The 20,752-nt window shown below is 37.2% G+C and overlaps 1 pseudogene; it reads left to right on the top strand.

Annotated features, from left to right (window-relative positions):
- The window catches only part of LOC123896149, a 99,520-nt pseudogene that overhangs the window by 6,168 nt on the left and 72,600 nt on the right, over window positions 1-20,752 (top strand).

The following is a 20,752-nucleotide window of genomic DNA, read 5'->3' as shown; positions in this document are numbered from 1 at the left end:
TTCCATGTATTATTTAAACCGAAAAAAGGCAGCTAGGGTTATCATTCACTGTTCACGAAATATTCAAACCCTAGAGCAGCCGTCATCTTCCATGGAGAACTAAACTTCTATTGATCCATTGGTGTAAGGAACTTTGTTCTCGAATCTTGAGGTTCGGTTTTAATAGCAAATCGTTATGTTTATGCTTATCATATATCAATTTTCTTGTCTCTCTTTTGTGTATGAGTTGATGCAATTGATGCTTAATTATTTTGTTTCACGTTCATAACATTGAGACTATTCAAATTAATTCACGCTTGTTCAAATTAATCTGAATAGGAAATTGTTATATTATTTTCGCTTGCAAAATAGGGCTGCCGAATTATTGTTATGATTTTTAACTGTGTTATTGGTGATGCTTGATCATCGCCATAGTTAGTCGAACACGCTGGTGCTTAATCAACGAATTCGTTATAAAACTGATTTTCGCTTGTTAAATTAGTTCTATAATCAGCCGAAGCATAAACTGTATGAATATTCATATAAGAACCCATGATAGATGATAAACAAAGTTGCCTAAAACCAATGGATTGATTGCTTTTATATTAATTAAATTCGTAATCTCTGTTATTGCTTCCACAAACAAAAAAACCCCAAATTGCAACCTTTAAATTCATTCTAATATTGTTAAACCGATCGTGAGTCCTTGCGAAACGACCAAGGTCACTACCTTGTACTACTTATTTTAAAATTATTTTGATCACGAAACGACGGTGATCAGTCATGACTATAAAATGAACAACGCAGGGTCCGTCATGACCATAATCTGAACAATGTATTTGTGGTGTTAGATTACATTAGGAACTTTATGTATATTCCTATTTGTAATTGAGTTATGTGATATTTGTTGATGTTTTGGTATTGTCCGAGACGACGTGAAACTATATGTTTGGTGTATTTTGTGGATGATTGATTATGTGATAATTGTTGACGTATAAGTGATGTTTGAATTATAATTTGTCTGGTAGATTATAATGGAATGATAGATGTTGGTGAATATGTATAGATGTATGATATATGCATGAATATTGAGAAGTGTTTAAGTACCCTTTACTTACACTTATATTTTGAGTATGTTGTCTAACTCTCTTTTATGTGTTATGTGCTGGACCGTTGGGGGTCCAGATTTTACAGGATTTTGTGGTATTCGATGTCGAGTCGTCGGTGAAGCTCCGCTCTGATTGTGACACGGGAAAAGGGGTTTTATATTGTATATAGAGTCTCCTTATCTAGGTTGTTTTGTATAATAAATAAATATATTATTTGATTTAAGATTTGTATAAACAAGTATTTTTACTAATTAACTACATTAGTATTATTTTGATTGAAGAATGTAATACTCGAACCACAACTTTTATAATATCAAACATTACTTTCCGTTGTGTATTTTGAAAAAGATTTTACTAAAGGTAGAAATATATAAATAATGGGTTTGGGTGTTACAATTGGTATCAGAGCCTGGTTGTCTTCGGACTGTGTGGGTTATGTGTCGATCAGAGCAGGTCTGTGCAGTCAGACCAAGTGAGTATTGTGTGTCAGTCGCGTTTGTCTAACAATTTTGTTGTGCCTGTGTTGTGAAATCACTTATGTTGTTCATTTAGGAACTATGAGTGGTGTGAATTGGATTAATCGATCCATTCTTTTGTTGAGTAGTGGTGTGAGTGCTATACTTCTATGTTTATAATAGTTGTATATGCTTAGAGTTTAACCTTTGTGTAGTTTAAACTTGGTTAATTGATGCTTATTTGCTAATTGTTGACGATCCGGCATGATATAAAACTGCATGTGACGATCCGGCATGATATAAAACTGCATGTGGTAATGATTTGAAATAATTTTTAAAACTAATATTATTTCTTGAAGATTTTGGTGAAAATATAGAGTTATTTTCTTTGAGTAAGTGAAAATTAAATTTTCAAAATAGTGAGAAGAATAGGATGTTAGTGTATTCTAGTATGTGGTTGATATATGTTTTGTTTATAACATGTACTAGACTAATACTAGGAACTTGAATTACTATAAATTTTATGAGTAAAAACGTGAAGGTCTCACGATTCTATGTTGTGATTATTGATGCATGATTCTAATTGTACTTTCAAGTCTATAATGATGTTATATGCTTGAAGTTTTGAATTTTGTGGATCGGTGAGTCGAGAAAACGAGATTTTAGTGGACGTAAGTTCAAAACCGTAGCAGAGCACCCTGATTTTTGGATGTGCTCGCTAGGCGAAGAATGAACCTCGCTGAGTCTCGCTAAGTCTTGCTAAATCCTGTGAATGTTTTTGACTTGTCTCGCCGGGAGCTCGCTAGCTTTTGCTAAGCGAGGGAGCTAGACAAGAATTTTATTTTTGTTGATGTCTTGTCCTAAGTTGATTGGGTGTGAGATTCTTGTCTTCTTGTGTTTGTTAGGACTAGAATAAATGTGAATATGAATTATTGCTATGCAATATTCATTTTCTTGTGTTGTTTTTATTTCCTAACTTTGAAAAGTGAGGGAAGTATAGGTTACTTGGATGCTTGCATGATTTTGTGTAAGTGTTTAGGTATCGTGGGTTAGGTTTTGCCCCTCAAATCAATCTCAACAACAATCTTCTTCACAAAACTCTCAACAAAGGAGACCTTCTCAATTAGAGGATACACTTACTCAATTCATAAAGGTTACTCAAGGGAACTTTGAAGCTATGAAGGTCAGCCAAGATCAAATGAAAGCCAACCAAGATGTTGCCAACAAGAATCATGAAGCTTCAATTAAGAACTTGGAAACTCAAGTTGGGCAATTGTCAAGGCAATTCGCGGCTACTCAAAATAATGGTTTTGAAGGTTCTACAAAGGATAATCCGAGGAATGAAAGTTGCAAGGCGATTAATTTGAGAAATAGAGTGGTTCCTTCACCTGAGATTGTAACGAAGAAAAAGAGTGAGTCTAGTGTTGAGGGAGTGAAAGAAAAAAATAATGTTGAGGGAGAAGTTGAAAATGAGAATGAGGGAGAAGTTGAGAATGAGTTAGAGAAAATGATTGAGAGTGAGAAAGAGGAGTTAGTTGAAGAGGAGAAAGATAAAAAAATTGAAAAAAAGAATGAGGAAAAGTTAGTTGAAAAGAGAGGCAAGGGTGTAGAGGAGAAAGAAAGTTCTGTCCATGCCAAATTGCCATATCCGCGCAAGAAGAAGGCAAAGGCTAATGATCACCAACAATTCAAAAAGTTTATGAAGATGCTTCATGATCTCCAAATTAACATTCCTTTTGCTGAAGTGTTGGAACAGATGCTTGTCTATGCCAAATTCATGAAAGAACTTATGACAAAGAAGCGGAAACCTCTTGATGATGATACAGTGGAGATGACAGAGGAATGTAGTGCCATAATCCAAAAGAAACTTCCTCAATAGAAGAAGGATCCTGGAAGCTTTACCATACCATGTTCAATAGGTAACATCTCCGTTGGTCGAGCTCTATGTGATTTAGGAGCTAGCATCAACCTAATGCCATTGTCAATGATGAAGAAGATACCCGGAGCTGTTGCAAAACCCACAAAGATGCAGCTCTCTTTAGCTGATCGTTCTATTGTACATCCTTACGGCGTACTTCATGATGTGTTGGTAAGAGTTGCGGAGTTTGTTTTTCCGGCTGATTTCGTCATCCTTGATATGGAAGATGATGCAGATGTAGAACCATTGTTGTTGGGTAGACCATTCTTAGCTACCGGAAGAGCATTGATTGATGTTGAGATGGGAGAACTTATGTTGAGAACACATGGGGAACAAGTCATGTTTAACGTGTTCAAAGCTATGAAACACCATGATGATGAGCCACAATGTTACAAGGTTGACGTGATTGAGGAAGTGGTAGAAGATGTCTTAGTGGAAGAAACACCATCCTTACCTTTAGAAAGAGTAATTGTTAATTCCATCGATGATTTGGAAGAGGAATGGGACAAGGAGATTGAAATTTGTCTCCGTCAACTTGAAGCATGTAAAGAAGAAGAAGCACAAAAAGATTTTGAAAATGTGTATGCTGTGGAAGAGAAAGCTAGTGGTAAGGAGGACCTAAAAGTTACTATTCCGGAGTTGAAAGAGCTCCCCCCTCACTTAAAATATGTTTTCTTAGGAGAAGATGCTTCACAACCGGCAATCATAAGCAGCAGGTTGAGTTCTTTGGAAGCAGAGAAGCTAACTAGAGTCTTGCGAGAAAATAAAGAAGCCATGGGTTGGAGCATCTCTGATTTGAAAGGGATTAGTCCCGGATTCTGCATGCATAAAATAAAAATGGAAGATGAATACAAACCTGTGGTGCAACCTCAAAGAAGACTAAATCCAACCATGAAAGAGGTGGTAAAGAAAGAGGTTCTTAAACTTCTAGAAGCTGGTATGATTTATCCAATCTCGGATAGTGCTTGGGTAAGTCCTGTCCATGTGGTCCCGAAAAAAGGTGGTATGACAGTTGTGAGAAACGAAAAAAATGAACTGATACCCACTCGCACCGTCACTGGGTGGCGGATGTGTATAGACTACAGACGGTTGAATTCAGCAACAAGAAAGGACCATTTTCCTCTTCCATTCATGGACCAAATGTTGGAAAGGCTTGCAGGGCAGGCCTATTATTGCTTTTTGGATGGATATTCTGGGTACAATCAGATTGTAGTAGACCCAGAGGATCAGGAGAAAACAGCTTTTACTTGCCCTTTTGGAGTATTCGCTTACCGGAAGATGCCTTTCGGGTTGTGCAACGCACCGGCCACATTCCAGCGGTGTATGCTATCTATTTTTGCTGATATGATGGAAGACACAATCGAGGTATTTATGGATGATTTTTCTGTGTTTGGTAAGTCTTTTGATAAATGTTTAGCCAATTTGAATGCCGTATTGAAGAGATGCATAAGTACCAATTTAGTTTTAAATTGGGAAAAATGTCATTTTATGGTTAAAGAAGGTATTGTGCTTGGACACAAAATCTCTTCAAAGGGCATTCAAGTTGACCAAGCAAAGATAGAGGTTATTAAGGAATTGCCCCCTCCCGTTAATGTTAAGGGAGTGAGAAGTTTTTTGGGTCATGCCGGTTTCTATCGGCGTTTCATCAAAGACTTTTCGAAAATAGCTAAGCCCTTAAGTAACCTCCTTGTGAAGGAAAATGAATTTAAATTTGATGATGAATGTTTGAATGCTTTTGTTGTGATTAAAGAAAAGTTGGTCACCGCGCCCATAATCGTTGCACATAATTGGGATCTCCCTTTTGAATTAATGTGTGATGCAAGTGATTATGCGGTTGGAGCGGTGCTTGGCCAACGACATGCGAAATTTTTCCATGCTATATATTATGCAAGCAAGGTTTTGAATGAAAACCAAATCAATTACACAACTACTGAAAAAGAGTTGCTTGCAATAGTATTTGCTTTGGAAAAATTTCGCTCTTATCTGATTGGATCGAAAGTTGTTGTTTTTTCAGATCACTCGGCACTTAAGTACCTCCTCACAAAAGGCGACTCAAAGCCTAGACTCTTGAGGTGGGTACTACTTTTGCAGGAATTTGATTTGGAGATAAAAGACAAGAAAGGTGTGGAGAATGTGGTCGCGGACCATTTGTCAAGGTTAGAAAATCCAATGGTGACCACAAAAGAGAAGTGCATTAATGAAGAGTTCCCGGATGAAAAATTGCTGATGGTTTCTAAAAGGCCTTGGTTTGCTGACATGGCTAATTTCAAAGCAGGAAATGAAATTCCGGAGGACTATTCCTATCAACAAAAGAAGAAATTCTTTAGAGATGCTAACTTCTATTTTTGGGATGACCCATACCTATTTAAGGTGGGGCAAGATGGCTTGATCCGTAGATGTGTTGATGAAGAAGAGGCGCAAAGCATAATGTGGCATTGCCACAGTTCTCCATATGGTGGTCATCACAGTGGTCCACGAACAGCAGCAAAGGTGCTTCAAAGTGGTTTCTTTTGGCCGACACTGTTTGCAGATTGTGTAAAGTTTGCTAGAAGATGTGATAATTGCCAGAGGACCGGCAATGTTTCAAAGCGGGATGAGATGCCTCTAAACCAAATGCTCGAAGTAGAACCTTTTGATTGTTGGGGGATTGATTTCATGGGACCTTTTCCATCTTCACGGTCTAATCTTCATATATTGGTGTGTGTAGATTATGTTACAAAATGGGTGGAAGCTATTCCTTGCCAAGCAAATGATTCTCATACCGTGGTGAAGTTCCTTAAAGAAAATATTTTTACTCGGTTTGGGGTTCCTAGAATTCTCATTAGTGATGGAGGCAAACATTTTTGTAACAAATACTTGGAGAATGTCTTGGAGAAATACAATGTCAAGCACAAGGTGGCCACTCCATACCATCCTCAGACAAGTGGACAAGTTGAAGTATCTAACCGGCAATTGAAACAAATTCTGGAGAAAGAAAATCCTAATGGCTCACATGAACCGACCTGCTCTGATACCAACTATTGTAACACCCCGAACTAACTACCCTTAAAAACGTGATCTTAAAAACTTTTTAAAGATAAGTAGCCGGAGCGCTACGAAAAACATTTTTATAAAACGATCGTGCACATGACACGAAACGTCGCAGCGGAAAACATTAAGTAAAGGATTTTCAAAGCAATGAACAAAATAGTTCAAAAGATAAATCATTTACATAAAACATAAGTTAAGATGTTCGCATCGATATACGACGGAATACAAACGATCCCCGACTCGATGTTACAACATAACAGAGCACTAATATACATCACAACCAAACTAACTTAACAAAACTATACAAAGGTAGCCTACACTAGCTCCTCACCAAAAGTGCTCCACACCAAAACGATCTACAGCTAAAGCTCGATCGAAACCTCGACCTGAATACCTGAACCCCCAAAGGTCCAGCACATAACAATTAGGTAGAGAGTTAGTAAACATAATCACATACATACGAATATAGAAACGCACCTATATTCAACCTATCACGTATTACTAACTCACACACATGCCTCAATAAGCAATACACCAGATAACACATACTCACAAATACTCAACCAGATAGTTTCACGTCGTTTCGGACAACACAAAGAACTCACATAACACATAACACATTTACTCAAATGCGACTAATGCCAAACATTCAATGTCATGCCAACCTAGACACGACTAATGCATGTGGTACCATCTTCTTTATCAAGGAACTTACCATTGATATCCTTCTTTATTGGACAAGTCCAATATCCTTCTTTATCAGACAAGTCTGATATCCCTAAATAATGCATGAATTTATGAATGCCATGCATTTACCAAGCATATGATAATCACTTAGCACGAAGCTACTGCTCACTACATGGATAACATAATCCATTAAACTTCTTTATCAGACAAACTGATATTCTTCTTTATCGGACAACCCGATATACAAAAATACATATACTTCTTTGACATTTTATATAAATGCCATCACACAACACAATTATTAAACATACTTTAAACTGCAACTTATTGCATACACGTACAAATCACATAACGATTAACCATAAGCATTAACGTGTATCAACCATCATGTAAGGATACCCTTAAACCATGATACAAGTGCCTAAATACACTTACAACCAATAACAAAAGTTGCAGGTTCAGTACTATTCGCTAAGCGAAGCCGTAGCGAACAGGTAGCGAACTTATTCGCTAAGCGAAGCTCAGTTCGCTGTAGCGAACTACATCAGAGGATTACAGGTACATGGCGAACAGGTAGCGAGCTTGTAGCGAACATGTTCGCTGCAGCGAACTCCTGGTCGCTAAGCGAACTATACCAGAAAAATATCTGTTCTTGAGTTTCAATAAGGCGGTTTAACACTCAAATCCATCCAAAATACATTATAACATGTTATAAATGCATAACAAGTGATCAATCATGTATATACCATACATATATACATGTATTAACATTCACAAACACCAAAACACATCACACATACAAAATCATGCCAATTTCTTGCAAAATAAGCAAAGTTGCATAAACATGCAAAACCATCATCAAACATATACATATTCCCTCCTAGATGTTCATTAAGCATACTAAGATGAAAAGACATGTTTATGATAAAGAAACTTCACCCAAACCCCAAAGAAATTGGATGAGAGAGTTTAGGAATGGAGGCTAGACACCTCCCCTCTCTTGGATCACCCAAGCTTATGCTTAACCACTCTCACCTTGGATTGAATGATGATTCTTGGCCTCTAAATCTCTTCTCCTTGCTCGTGTTCTTCTTCTTGCTCTCCTAGGGTTTTTGCTTTTGCTTCTAAGCTTACAACTTCTAACTTCTCATGAAAAACAAGTTGTGATACTATTCCTTAGTTTGACTTGGTACTTATACCACTCTCTATTGTCATGAACCAAGCCCAATGGCTTAGGCCCATTAAGCTCTAACTCACGCCCCAGGCCCACTAACATGGCAAAGGTTTCGCTCACAAACTTATGTTCGCGATAAATAATTATACGTCGCGTAAATAAATATTTAACACTAACCCAAAATATATGCAAATATATAAAATATCGATTTACTAAAAAAATCGGGTCGTTACACTTAGTAATGTCTAGATAAATCTCTGAAATATTTATTCTTTAGACTAAGTTCTCTAATTTGAATATAATGGAGGTATGATTAGAACTAAGTGTGGGGGAAAGGCTAGAGTAACAGATAGACCGATCATTGCTATTAATTGAGAAAAAGGGAAACTGTTAAAGAGCTAAAACTAATGAATATAATAAGTTCTTGTGCCCGAAACTTGAGGAACAAGTTCCTGTGCCCGAAACTGGAGGAACAAGTGCTGTGTAGGATGCTCTACTCTGAGTAACAGGTTGGACTTATTACAAGTAAGATCCCGTCAGGTGAAAAGGTGGAGTAGTACCTAAAGCTTAAAAACAATAAATAATAATAAACTATAATAAAGCTTGAGGGTAGTTGCCCCTGAGTTGATGTTGAAAAGCTTTTGATCTCTTGAAAAGAAATAGCCCCCCTAGTCTGAAATTCTGGTTAAATCCAAAATTATAGGAAAAGAATGACAACTTAGAATCTAGAATGGTAGTTTCAGAGAGGGATCTTGACATTACTTTGGTTGACAGTGGGAGACAGTACACACACACGCAAGATTATTATTGAAAGTTGATTGATAAGAATTGTGCCAATCTTTGAATTTTGACCCAAGGTTTGAAGCTTGAAACCTGGAATATGTTGACTGCTTGTGATTTATTTTTAAATTTTTCATTTGAGTTTGGCTCGGAGTGCAAAAGTTCAAGTGTGGGGGAATTTGATCAGTGCATTTTAATGCACATTCTTCTACTATTGTACTAGTGTATTCCTATGGTTTAATTTACTATTTTCACTATTTTAAGGTGTTTTTATATTTAAGTTTATTTCTAACTCTATTTTACTTTCGCACTTAATTTATGAATAAATAGCACTTTGACACCCTTCCGGTCCGCAGGTCATAACTGGAGTTACAAATATCGGATTGAGGCGCGGGAAGATGCGTTGGAAAGCTGAGATCAAGAACTACGACTTTCATGTTGAGGCCAAAACCCAGTTCGGAGCGCAAGTATGTCAAATAATTGCGTTTATGTTCCAGACGAATTTAATTCAGCACAACTTTATATTTTTCGGCCCAATTGTTTTGAGGCCCGTTCCATGTATTATTTAAACCGAAAAAAGGCAGCTAGGGTTATCATTCACTGTTCACGAAATATTCAAACCCTAGAGCAGCCGTCATCTTCCATGGAGAACTAAACTTCTATTGATCCATTGGTGTAAGGAACTTTGTTCTCGAATCTTGAGGTTCGGTTTTAATAGCAAATCGTTATGTTTATGCTTATCATATATCAATTTTCTTGTCTCTCTTTTGTGTATGAGTTGATGCAATTGATGCTTAATTATTTTGTTTCACGTTCATAACATTGAGACTATTCAAATTAATTCACGCTTGTTCAAATTAATCTGAATAGGAAATTGTTATATTATTTTCGCTTGCAAAATAGGGCTGCCGAATTATTGTTATGATTTTTAACTGTGTTATTGGTGATGCTTGATCATCGCCATAGTTAGTCGAACACGCTGGTGCTTAATCAACGAATTCGTTATAAAACTGATTTTCGCTTGTTAAATTAGTTCTATAATCAGCCGAAGCATAAACTGTATGAATATTCATATAAGAACCCATGATAGATGATAAACAAAGTTGCCTAAAACCAATGGATTGATTGCTTTTATATTAATTAAATTCGTAATCTCTGTTATTGCTTCCACAAACAAAAAAACCCCAAATTGCAACCTTTAAATTCATTCTAATATTGTTAAACCGATCGTGAGTCCTTGCGAAACGACCAAGGTCACTACCTTGTACTACTTATTTTAAAATTATTTTGATCACGAAACGACGGTGATCAGTCATGACTATAAAATGAACAACGCAGGGTCCGTCATGACCATAATCTGAACAATGTATTTGTGGTGTTAGATTACATTAGGAACTTTATGTATATTCCTATTTGTAATTGAGTTATGTGATATTTGTTGATGTTTTGGTATTGTCCGAGACGACGTGAAACTATATGTTTGGTGTATTTTGTGGATGATTGATTATGTGATAATTGTTGACGTATAAGTGATGTTTGAATTATAATTTGTCTGGTAGATTATAATGGAATGATAGATGTTGGTGAATATGTATAGATGTATGATATATGCATGAATATTGAGAAGTGTTTAAGTACCCTTTACTTACACTTATATTTTGAGTATGTTGTCTAACTCTCTTTTATGTGTTATGTGCTGGACCGTTGGGGGTCCAGATTTTACAGGATTTTGTGGTATTCGATGTCGAGTCGTCGGTGAAGCTCCGCTCTGATTGTGACACGGGAAAAGGGGTTTTATATTGTATATAGAGTCTCCTTATCTAGGTTGTTTTGTATAATAAATAAATATATTATTTGATTTAAGATTTGTATAAACAAGTATTTTTACTAATTAACTACATTAGTATTATTTTGATTGAAGAATGTAATACTCGAACCACAACTTTTATAATATCAAACATTACTTTCCGTTGTGTATTTTGAAAAAGATTTTACTAAAGGTAGAAATATATAAATAATGGGTTTGGGTGTTACAATTGGTATCAGAGCCTGGTTGTCTTCGGACTGTGTGGGTTATGTGTCGATCAGAGCAGGTCTGTGCAGTCAGACCAAGTGAGTATTGTGTGTCAGTCGCGTTTGTCTAACAATTTTGTTGTGCCTGTGTTGTGAAATCACTTATGTTGTTCATTTAGGAACTATGAGTGGTGTGAATTGGATTAATCGATCCATTCTTTTGTTGAGTAGTGGTGTGAGTGCTATACTTCTATGTTTATAATAGTTGTATATGCTTAGAGTTTAACCTTTGTGTAGTTTAAACTTGGTTAATTGATGCTTATTTGCTAATTGTTGACGATCCGGCATGATATAAAACTGCATGTGACGATCCGGCATGATATAAAACTGCATGTGGTAATGATTTGAAATAATTTTTAAAACTAATATTATTTCTTGAAGATTTTGGTGAAAATATAGAGTTATTTTCTTTGAGTAAGTGAAAATTAAATTTTCAAAATAGTGAGAAGAATAGGATGTTAGTGTATTCTAGTATGTGGTTGATATATGTTTTGTTTATAACATGTACTAGACTAATACTAGGAACTTGAATTACTATAAATTTTATGAGTAAAAACGTGAAGGTCTCACGATTCTATGTTGTGATTATTGATGCATGATTCTAATTGTACTTTCAAGTCTATAATGATGTTATATGCTTGAAGTTTTGAATTTTGTGGATCGGTGAGTCGAGAAAACGAGATTTTAGTGGACGTAAGTTCAAAACCGTAGCAGAGCACCCTGATTTTTGGATGTGCTCGCTAGGCGAAGAATGAACCTCGCTGAGTCTCGCTAAGTCTTGCTAAATCCTGTGAATGTTTTTGACTTGTCTCGCCGGGAGCTCGCTAGCTTTTGCTAAGCGAGGGAGCTAGACAAGAATTTTATTTTTGTTGATGTCTTGTCCTAAGTTGATTGGGTGTGAGATTCTTGTCTTCTTGTGTTTGTTAGGACTAGAATAAATGTGAATATGAATTATTGCTATGCAATATTCATTTTCTTGTGTTGTTTTTATTTCCTAACTTTGAAAAGTGAGGGAAGTATAGGTTACTTGGATGCTTGCATGATTTTGTGTAAGTGTTTAGGTATCGTGGGTTAGGTTTTGCCCCTGTATGCGACATACGTGTAAACGATGTCGATACTAGTTTCTTCTTTTGGGAAGAATATGTTTAGAGACGATAGAACCGTTAGATGTGAGCATCGGAAGTTCTAGTAGAAGAGTGCGAGTGAGTTTGAGATAAGTGGGGGAGAAGGTTATATCCCTCCGAGATGTTTCGAACGTGAGAAGATGAGATGAGTAGAGATGCTCTTGAAGCGGAATATTCAGGAAGTGGTGATGTTGTTCGAAGTGGAATGAATGAGAGCAACAAGTTGTGAGAAACTACTAGAAGAGAAGTTGTCGGACCGAGTTAGTGAGATTGGTTAAGTGAGATGAAGAGTATTTGGAATGATTGGAGATCGTGTGTTGCACTAAAAGTATGGAGGCGTGTTTTGTGGACCAAAGTTGAAGTACCTGTTGATCGAAAGGAGTCGAATATGAGGAAGAAGAAGTGATTAGGATTCTTGAAAGGATGATGATTTGAAGTAAGTTGTCATCCAAGTGGACCAGATGTTGTAGCGGATGCTTGAGTAAGAAGTTTTACGTGAGTCGTGCATATGGTAGTAGGTTGAATTGGTTGAACAATTTGGAGTTCTAAGTCTAGTGTGTGAAGTGATTTCCAGAAGAGATTTGAGAAGCTTAGAGAAAGAGATGTGAAGATTAGTGAACCGTTGGTGTTAATTAATCGATGAAGGGAAGTAGGTTTTAAAGTAGATGAGAATGGAATTGAGAAATATCATAATAGGATTGGTATGTTTGTTGAATCGTTGGAAGTAAGGATTGTATAAGTGGTCAAGTTTATTCGAAGGATTTTGTGAGAGGCTTGTCGAAGAAAGAGTAATTGGATTTGGACAATGACCGGACAATTGGTGTCACATGTTGAACGAGGACGTAGAGTCTTGGAGGTTGAGATGAAGCTAAGTGAGTAGTAACGTCTTAGAATGATTAGAAATAAGAAAGTTAGCCGTTGAAGAACGTACAGAGAATGAGTAATACGAGGTCATGTTGGAAGTGACTTGTGTTAGAGGAGAGTTTGCGAAAAGGATTACCGCACATGTGAGTAGATATGGTGTTTGAGCACATATAGTAAGGAGTTGAAGGCGATGCCTAAGGTAAGTGTCGGAGAGCATTTTGTAGTGCCCACAAGTTAAGAGTGAGTAACTATTTACTAGGAAATTTGGATTTATGGAATAGGAAAGTCGGTGGAGACTAGTATTGTTAGATGCATCGTGGATGTTGATGTAGTATGGTCGTAATCGGTGACAATGAAGTAAAGGATTTTAGATTGTCTCATCATGGATGATGGAACGGTAGTGACTTGGTGTATAACTTAAAATGTATTTTGGACGAGAATTTTAGAAATTTTCTAGAGATGTCATATTGGGATTAGACAAGGAGTCATGAGTAAGAATCCTAAGACAAAGGTTGATTAGAATTTAATGGATGGGATTAGTGTTGGTGTAAGCCCTAGAGGCCAATTATTTATAATTGCATGATACTTGTATTGGATAATTTACTTATTAAATAAAGGCTTTTCTTTATTATGTTTATGTGTTAAATAATAATAGAGTCCCTAGAATAGTAAGTTCATTGAATGGAACGTTAAGTGTGACTTAATCGTGAGATTCCATTAAATATAAGAACACTATTCTTAAACATATCCATAGTCAAGCTTTATTGTGAAATGGGATAACGTTAAAGCATCAAGACTATTATGTTGGTAGACTGATGATCATATCTCACTGATCATGGATAATGAGTTATCAAGTCTTCACATAGATATAAATGTTAAGGGTAACTTTATATCGGATTGACCCACCATGAGAATACTACATAGAGTGTTATGAAATGTCATAAGTTTTCTCATAGTGATAAAAGGTGTATCCCACCCTTCGACCTGAAACCACTATGTACCCTAGATGCAGGAGTGTAATACCTTGTTGCCATTCAAACGTTATCCGTAACTGGATAATTATAAAGTTGGTTGATGGGTATCCCACGAATCATGCTGAGGGACATGAGTGACCTAAATGGAATTTGTCCCTCCTACATAACGGGAGATATGTCTATGGGCCCAATATTGAACTAGACAAGGATGACATACTATGCCTTGTGTTCAATATAGACATGAGGGCAAAAGGGTAATTGTGCACAAGATATTTATCACGGAAAGGTTAGTCAGATCACGTGACATTCCTGTGACTTGGGTAACAGTGATGTGTTGCTAGATACCGCTGACTGTTTATAATATTACGATTAATATTATTGCCAACGTCATAAGAACCTACAGGGTCACACACATAAGGACAGTTAAGAAAGGAAAAAAAATAAGTAAGACTTATTGCGGGGGTGCAGTTAGTGACAAACGGTTATTGGGCTTGAGAAGCCCAATTTCGTGTAAACTAAAGACCTCATAAGAAACTCTATAAATAGAGCCTTATGAAGTTCAGTAGTTACGTTTTTAAAAAACTCTAACCGAATTTAGAGAAATTCTGAATTTCTCTAAACCCTAAACCGCACAAAATTCCCTCAGCCTTCATCCAAGAACAGCTAGCACTGTGAGATCGAAGGTTCCTGTTCGTGTGGACTAAGTGTAGGTGCTGCAAGTGCGGTGCTTGTGATCAAGAAAGGCGGCCACAAATTTGTTCTTCAAAGGTAATATTCTAGACCTGATCATGCTCATTCACAAGAATCCATTGATGGGAAATTTTAATTTTAAAATTCCGCTGCGTTTATAGAAGTGTTTATGAATCAATTTCCCTACAGTGGTATCAGAGCCACTTGTGAAACCATGAATCGGTTTGTTGTTTTATTACTGTTTTATTAATATGGTTTTGAATCGGTATTAATAATAAGAATAACAAGGATTAATAAAATTTGATTGATCGGTTTTAAAATATATATGTGATATATATTTCTAATACGACGCATCGGTGTATGTGATACATTGATCGTGTCATTCATTCGAATGTTTGAGTGATTGGCGTTTAATTTGGATGATTGTGAGCGTGAGCTTCGGAACCGTTTATGGTGAAGCATCATATATCCGATCGTTCATCTAGAACTAGCAGTCCTGAAACGTTTTGATGAATGGTGGTTGTATTAGGGTTTATAACAATACAAGTGTTGTGTTGTTATATAAACAGAACATATTGTTCATTGAAAGTTTTAAGTGATTGTCGTGAGCATGGATGATTGTGAACGTGAGCTTCGGAACCGATAACTGGTGAAGCATCATATATCCAATCGTCTATGGTGAACAAAATCCTGAAACGTTTTGATGAATGATTACTGTATTAATTTTGTAACAATACAAGGGTTGTGTTGTTATAAAAACAGAGTACGGCTAGGGTTTATATCTGAAGCATCAAGTGTTGGTGCGATTAGGATTCATTGATGAAGTGTTCATCGAAATTTAGCGGAACCCCCGGCTAACTCTGCGTAAGGTGATCAATCATGGTGTTTTATTAATTGGACTAATGTAATAATAATAAATTGTGTGTTTATTGTTATTAAAGTTGCATGATGAATGGTTATGGCCTTAGTTCTTCTTTTCGTTTTATTTGGGATTTTAAATACGGCCTGCGTGTCGTGCCTCTCTTATATTTTCTTGATGTAATCTCTTTTCTCATCTCACTCCCTCGTATGAACACGAGTTTCTTATAATGATGTAATATAAGATTAGCAAATAGGACAGGAAGGACAGCAATGAAGATCTATCTTGGAGAAGTATAGGTCGTTCTTAGATATAGCATAGGTTCTCTCATTGGCTTGAGGGAACAATCACGCTAGGGGCCATAACCATATCATTTTATTATATTATGTATGTTGATGCATGTTATGTATGGAGTGACGTCATTGTATGTAAGCCGTGGTAAGGTGAGATCAAATTAATTATAAAAGCCCTCAAAGGAATTAATATTAAGTTTTATCGCTTTCCAACGAATAGCGCCCTTCAAGATCAATATCGATCAATGTAGGTTTTGCCAACACGAAGTGCATTGTCAATATTGATAAGTTGCGGTGAGGTAATTTATTTATCCAATCGCTATTTAATGGGTCTAACTTAACTAAAGAAAATATAATAAGATTATATGACTTTAGAAGCAAGTATTGGGTTATTCCATGTGATGGATTAGAATAAGTGTTATTCACCCAATAGAAAGGATATGAGAGTTGTATGAGATACAATTGGAAAGGAGTTTCCTACCTAAATAACTAAGTTTTGTGTAATCAGCCCAACGCTGACTTAAAACAAAGTGAAATATGGATCTCATTCTCACTAGAAAATCTTCCAACGGGATTTTCCGAATCAAATGTCGAGGGTCATTTGTTTTGAGTAAAATAGTGAGAGAGCATGTTTAATTAAAGGCCTAATTAAATGTGTATTAAAATTGTTCAATACTTATGTTTTCACTTTTATAATTGTAGATCACCATGTCAAACACCAATACTTCAAACAACATTTTGCGAAGCATTCTTGACAAAGAGAAATTGTCTGGGACAAATTTTCTTGATTGGCATCGTAACTTGAGGATAGTCCTCATGCACGAGAAAAAGCTGTATGCTATTGAGGAACCCCAACCTAACCCTGAGGATGAACCTGGAGCCAATGCTCCTAAGGCTCAAAGGGATGCTTATCAGAAGCGTCTTGATGATGCCATGGATGCAAAGTGCCTCATGCTGGCTACCATGACCTCTGAGCTTCAGAAGCAACATGAGGACATGAATACGTTCGATATGATCGAACACTTGAAGACGCTCTACCAAGAGCAAGCCAGGATTGAGAGGTTTGAGGTTTCCAAAGCCCTGTTTTCAGCCAAGCTATCTGAGGGATCTCTAGTAAGTCCACATGTGCTCAAGATGATTGGGTACGTGGGGAACTTAGAAAAATTGGGATTTCCACTTGGAAATGAGCTTGCAACTGATCTGATCCTACAATTGTTGCCGGAGAGTTTTAATCAGTTTGTTCTGAACTTCACCATGTCGGACATGGAGAAGACTCTGCCACAGCTGCTAGGCATGTTGAGGCAAGCTGAGCAGAACATGAAAACAAAAGGGAAGTCCAACCATGTTCTTATGATTGGCAATGGAAACAAAGGGAAGGGCAACAAAGGGAAGGGAGGCAAAGGGAAGGGCAAGGAAGTTGCCAAACCCAAACCTACCCCTAAAGCCTTGAAGCCCACTGGGGGAGTTGCAAAGGAGGGTAGGTGCTTCCACTGTAACAAGACTGGACATTGGAAGAGGAACTGCCCAAAATACCTGGAAGATAAAAAGAATGGAGTAGAGAGCTTCAATTCAGCAGGTATCTTTGTTATTGAAATTAATTTATCTACTTCTTCTACATGGGTATTAGATACCGGATGTGGTTCTCACATTTGTACTAATGTGCAGGGGCTGCAAAGGAGTAGAGGATTGGCTAAAGGTGAAGTCGACCTACGAGTGGGAAATGGAGCAAGAGTTGCCGCATTAGCTGTAGGAGTTTTTAATTTGACTTTACCTTCTGGTTTGATAATACAGTTAGAGAACTGTTTTTATGTACCTGCCATTAGCAGGAATATTATTTCTGTTTCTTGTTTGGATAAACTTGGCTTTTCATTTATAATAAAGAACAATTGTTGCTCCATTTATTTAAATGATATCTTTTATGCCACAGCACAAATGAGTAATGGATTATATATTCTTGATCTTGAAATGCCAATATATAACATTGATACAAAAAGGATTAAACCTAATGAGTTAAATCCTACATACCTTTGGCACTGTCGTTTAGGCCATATAAATGAGAAACGCATTTCCAAGCTCCATAAAGATGGGCTCTTGGATTCATTTGACTATGAATCTTTTGAAACATGCAGATCTTGCTTATTGGGAAAAATGACAAAGACCCCATTCACTGGTAAAGGTGAAAGGGCAAGTGATCTCTTGGCTCTCATACATACTGATGTATATGGACCATTGAACACACATGCTAGAGGAGGTTTTCAATACTTCATCACATTTACTGATGACTACAGTAGATATGGATATGTGTATCTAATGAAGCATAAATCCGAATCCTTTGAAAAGTTCAAAGAATTTAAAAATGAAGTACAAAACCAACTAGGAAAGAAAATCAAAATCCTTCGATCAGATCGAGGAGGTGAGTATTTAAGCCTAGAGTTTGATGACCATCTAAAAGAGTGTGGGATCTTATCCCAACTCACTCCTCCTGGAACACCACAATGGAATGGTGTGTCTGAGAGAAGAAACCGAACCTTGTTGGACATGGTGCGGTCTATGATGAGTCACGCTGATCTTCCAAACTCCTTTTGGGGACACGCCCTATTAACAGCAGCTTATACACTTAACCGTGTTCCTTCTAAAACGGTTGAAAAGACACCATATGAGATGTGGAGTGGCAAAAAACCACATATGTCTTACTTAAAGATTTGGGGTTGCGAAGTTTATGTAAAACGTCAAATTTCTACTAAACTTGAACCTAAATCTGACAAGTGCTTCTTTGTGGGATATCCAAAAGAGACAAAAGGATATCACTTCTACAATCCTTCTGAGGGCAAAGTGTTTGTCGCTCGAACAGGAATATTCCTAGAAAAAGACTTTGTTTCCAAAGGAATCAGTGGGAGGAAAGTAGATCTTGAAGAAATTCACGATCCACAAAGTAATGACACACCAATGGAGGAACAAGAGCGGGATGCACAAGATGTTGTGACAGAGAATCCTGCTCATATAACACAAGAACCACGTAGGTCCAACAGGATACGTCAAGAACCTGAAAGATATGGATATCTCATATCGGAACAAGGTGATGTATTACTCATGGATCAAGATGAGCCTGTGACTTACCAAGAGGCCATTACTGGCCCTGAATCTGAGAAGTGGCTTGAAGCCATGAAATCTGAAATGGATTCCATGTACACAAATCAAGTTTGGAACTTGGTGGAAGCTCCTGATGGGATTAAACCCATAGGATGCAAGTGGGTCTTCAAGAAGAAGACTGACATGGATGGAAAGGTACAGACCTACAAAGCGCGATTGGTTGCTAAAGGTTTCAAACAAATTCATGGGGTAGACTATGATGAAACATTTTCACCAGTTGCGATGATCAAATCCATTCGGATCTTACTTGCCATCGCTGCATACTATGATTATGAAATCTGGCAGATGGATGTAAAAACTGCCTTCCTTAATGGGAGTCTCCTTGAGGATGTGTATATGACACAACCTGAAGGCTTTTGCATTCCAGGAGAAGCCAAAAAGATATGCAAATTACAGCGATCAATCTACGGATTGAAGCAAGCTTCCAGAAGTTGGAATCTTCGTTTTGATGAAACTGTAAAACAGTACGTATTCATTCAAAATGAAGATGAGCCTTGTGTTTACAAGAAGGTTAGTGGGAGCATAGTCGCATTCCTAGTATTATATGTAGATGACATATTACTAATAGGAAACGACATCCCTACCTTGCAACAAATTAAAACTTGGTTAGGGAATTGCTTTTCTATGAAAGATCTGGGTGAAGCAGCCTATATATTAGGAATAAGAATCTATAGAGATAGATCACAAAAACTGCTTGGCCTAAGCCAGAGTACATACATAGATAAAGTGTTAAGACGCTTCAATATGCATGATTCCAAGAAAGGATTCATTCCTATGCAACATGGCCTATGTCTTTCAAAGACACAGTCTCCTTCATCTAAGGAAGAAAGGGACCGCATGAGTAAGATCCCTTATGCATCGGCTATAGGATCTATCATGTATGCCATGATATGTACTCGACCAGATGTTTCATATGCCTTAAGCGCAACAAGCCGTTATCAGTCTGATCCTGGTGAGGCTCATTGGGTGGCTGTCAAGAACATCCTTAAATACTTAAGGAGGACTAAAGACTCATTCCTAATATATGGAGGCCAAGAAGAGCTAAATGTAATTGGTTACACTGATGCTAGCTTCCAAACAGATAGGGATGACTTTAGGTCGCAATCAGGCTATGTGTTTTGCATAAATGGTGGCGCTGTGAGCTGGAAGAGTTCAAAGCAAGATACAGTTGCTGATTCTACAACCGAAGCTGAGTACATCGCTGCATCAAATGCAGCAAAGGAAGCTGTTTGGATAAAGAAGTTCATTACTGAACTTGGCATATTCCCTAGCATTGTGGATCCCATTGAATTATTTTGTGACAACAATGGTGCAATCGCACAAGCTAAGGAACCTAGATCTCACCAAAAGTCCAAACACATACTCAGGCGCTATCATCTTATTCGAGAAATAATTGATAGAGGAGATGTGAAAATATGCAGAGTACCAACACTTGACAATGCTGCTGATCCACTTACAAAGCCTCTTGCTCAGCCGAAGCATGAGGGCCACACTAGGGGCATAGGTATTAGGAGTATGCCTGATTGGCTCTAGTGCTAGTGGGAGATTGTTGGTGTAAGCCCTAGAGGCCAACTATTTATAATTGCATGATAC

Source organism: Trifolium pratense, linkage group LG7 (assembly GCF_020283565.1).
Source record: "Trifolium pratense cultivar HEN17-A07 linkage group LG7, ARS_RC_1.1, whole genome shotgun sequence".
In the NCBI taxonomy this organism is placed as follows: Eukaryota; Viridiplantae; Streptophyta; class Magnoliopsida; order Fabales; family Fabaceae; genus Trifolium; species Trifolium pratense.
Note: the sequence above shows the minus strand (reverse complement) of the source record. Positions and strands in the feature narration are given on the sequence as shown.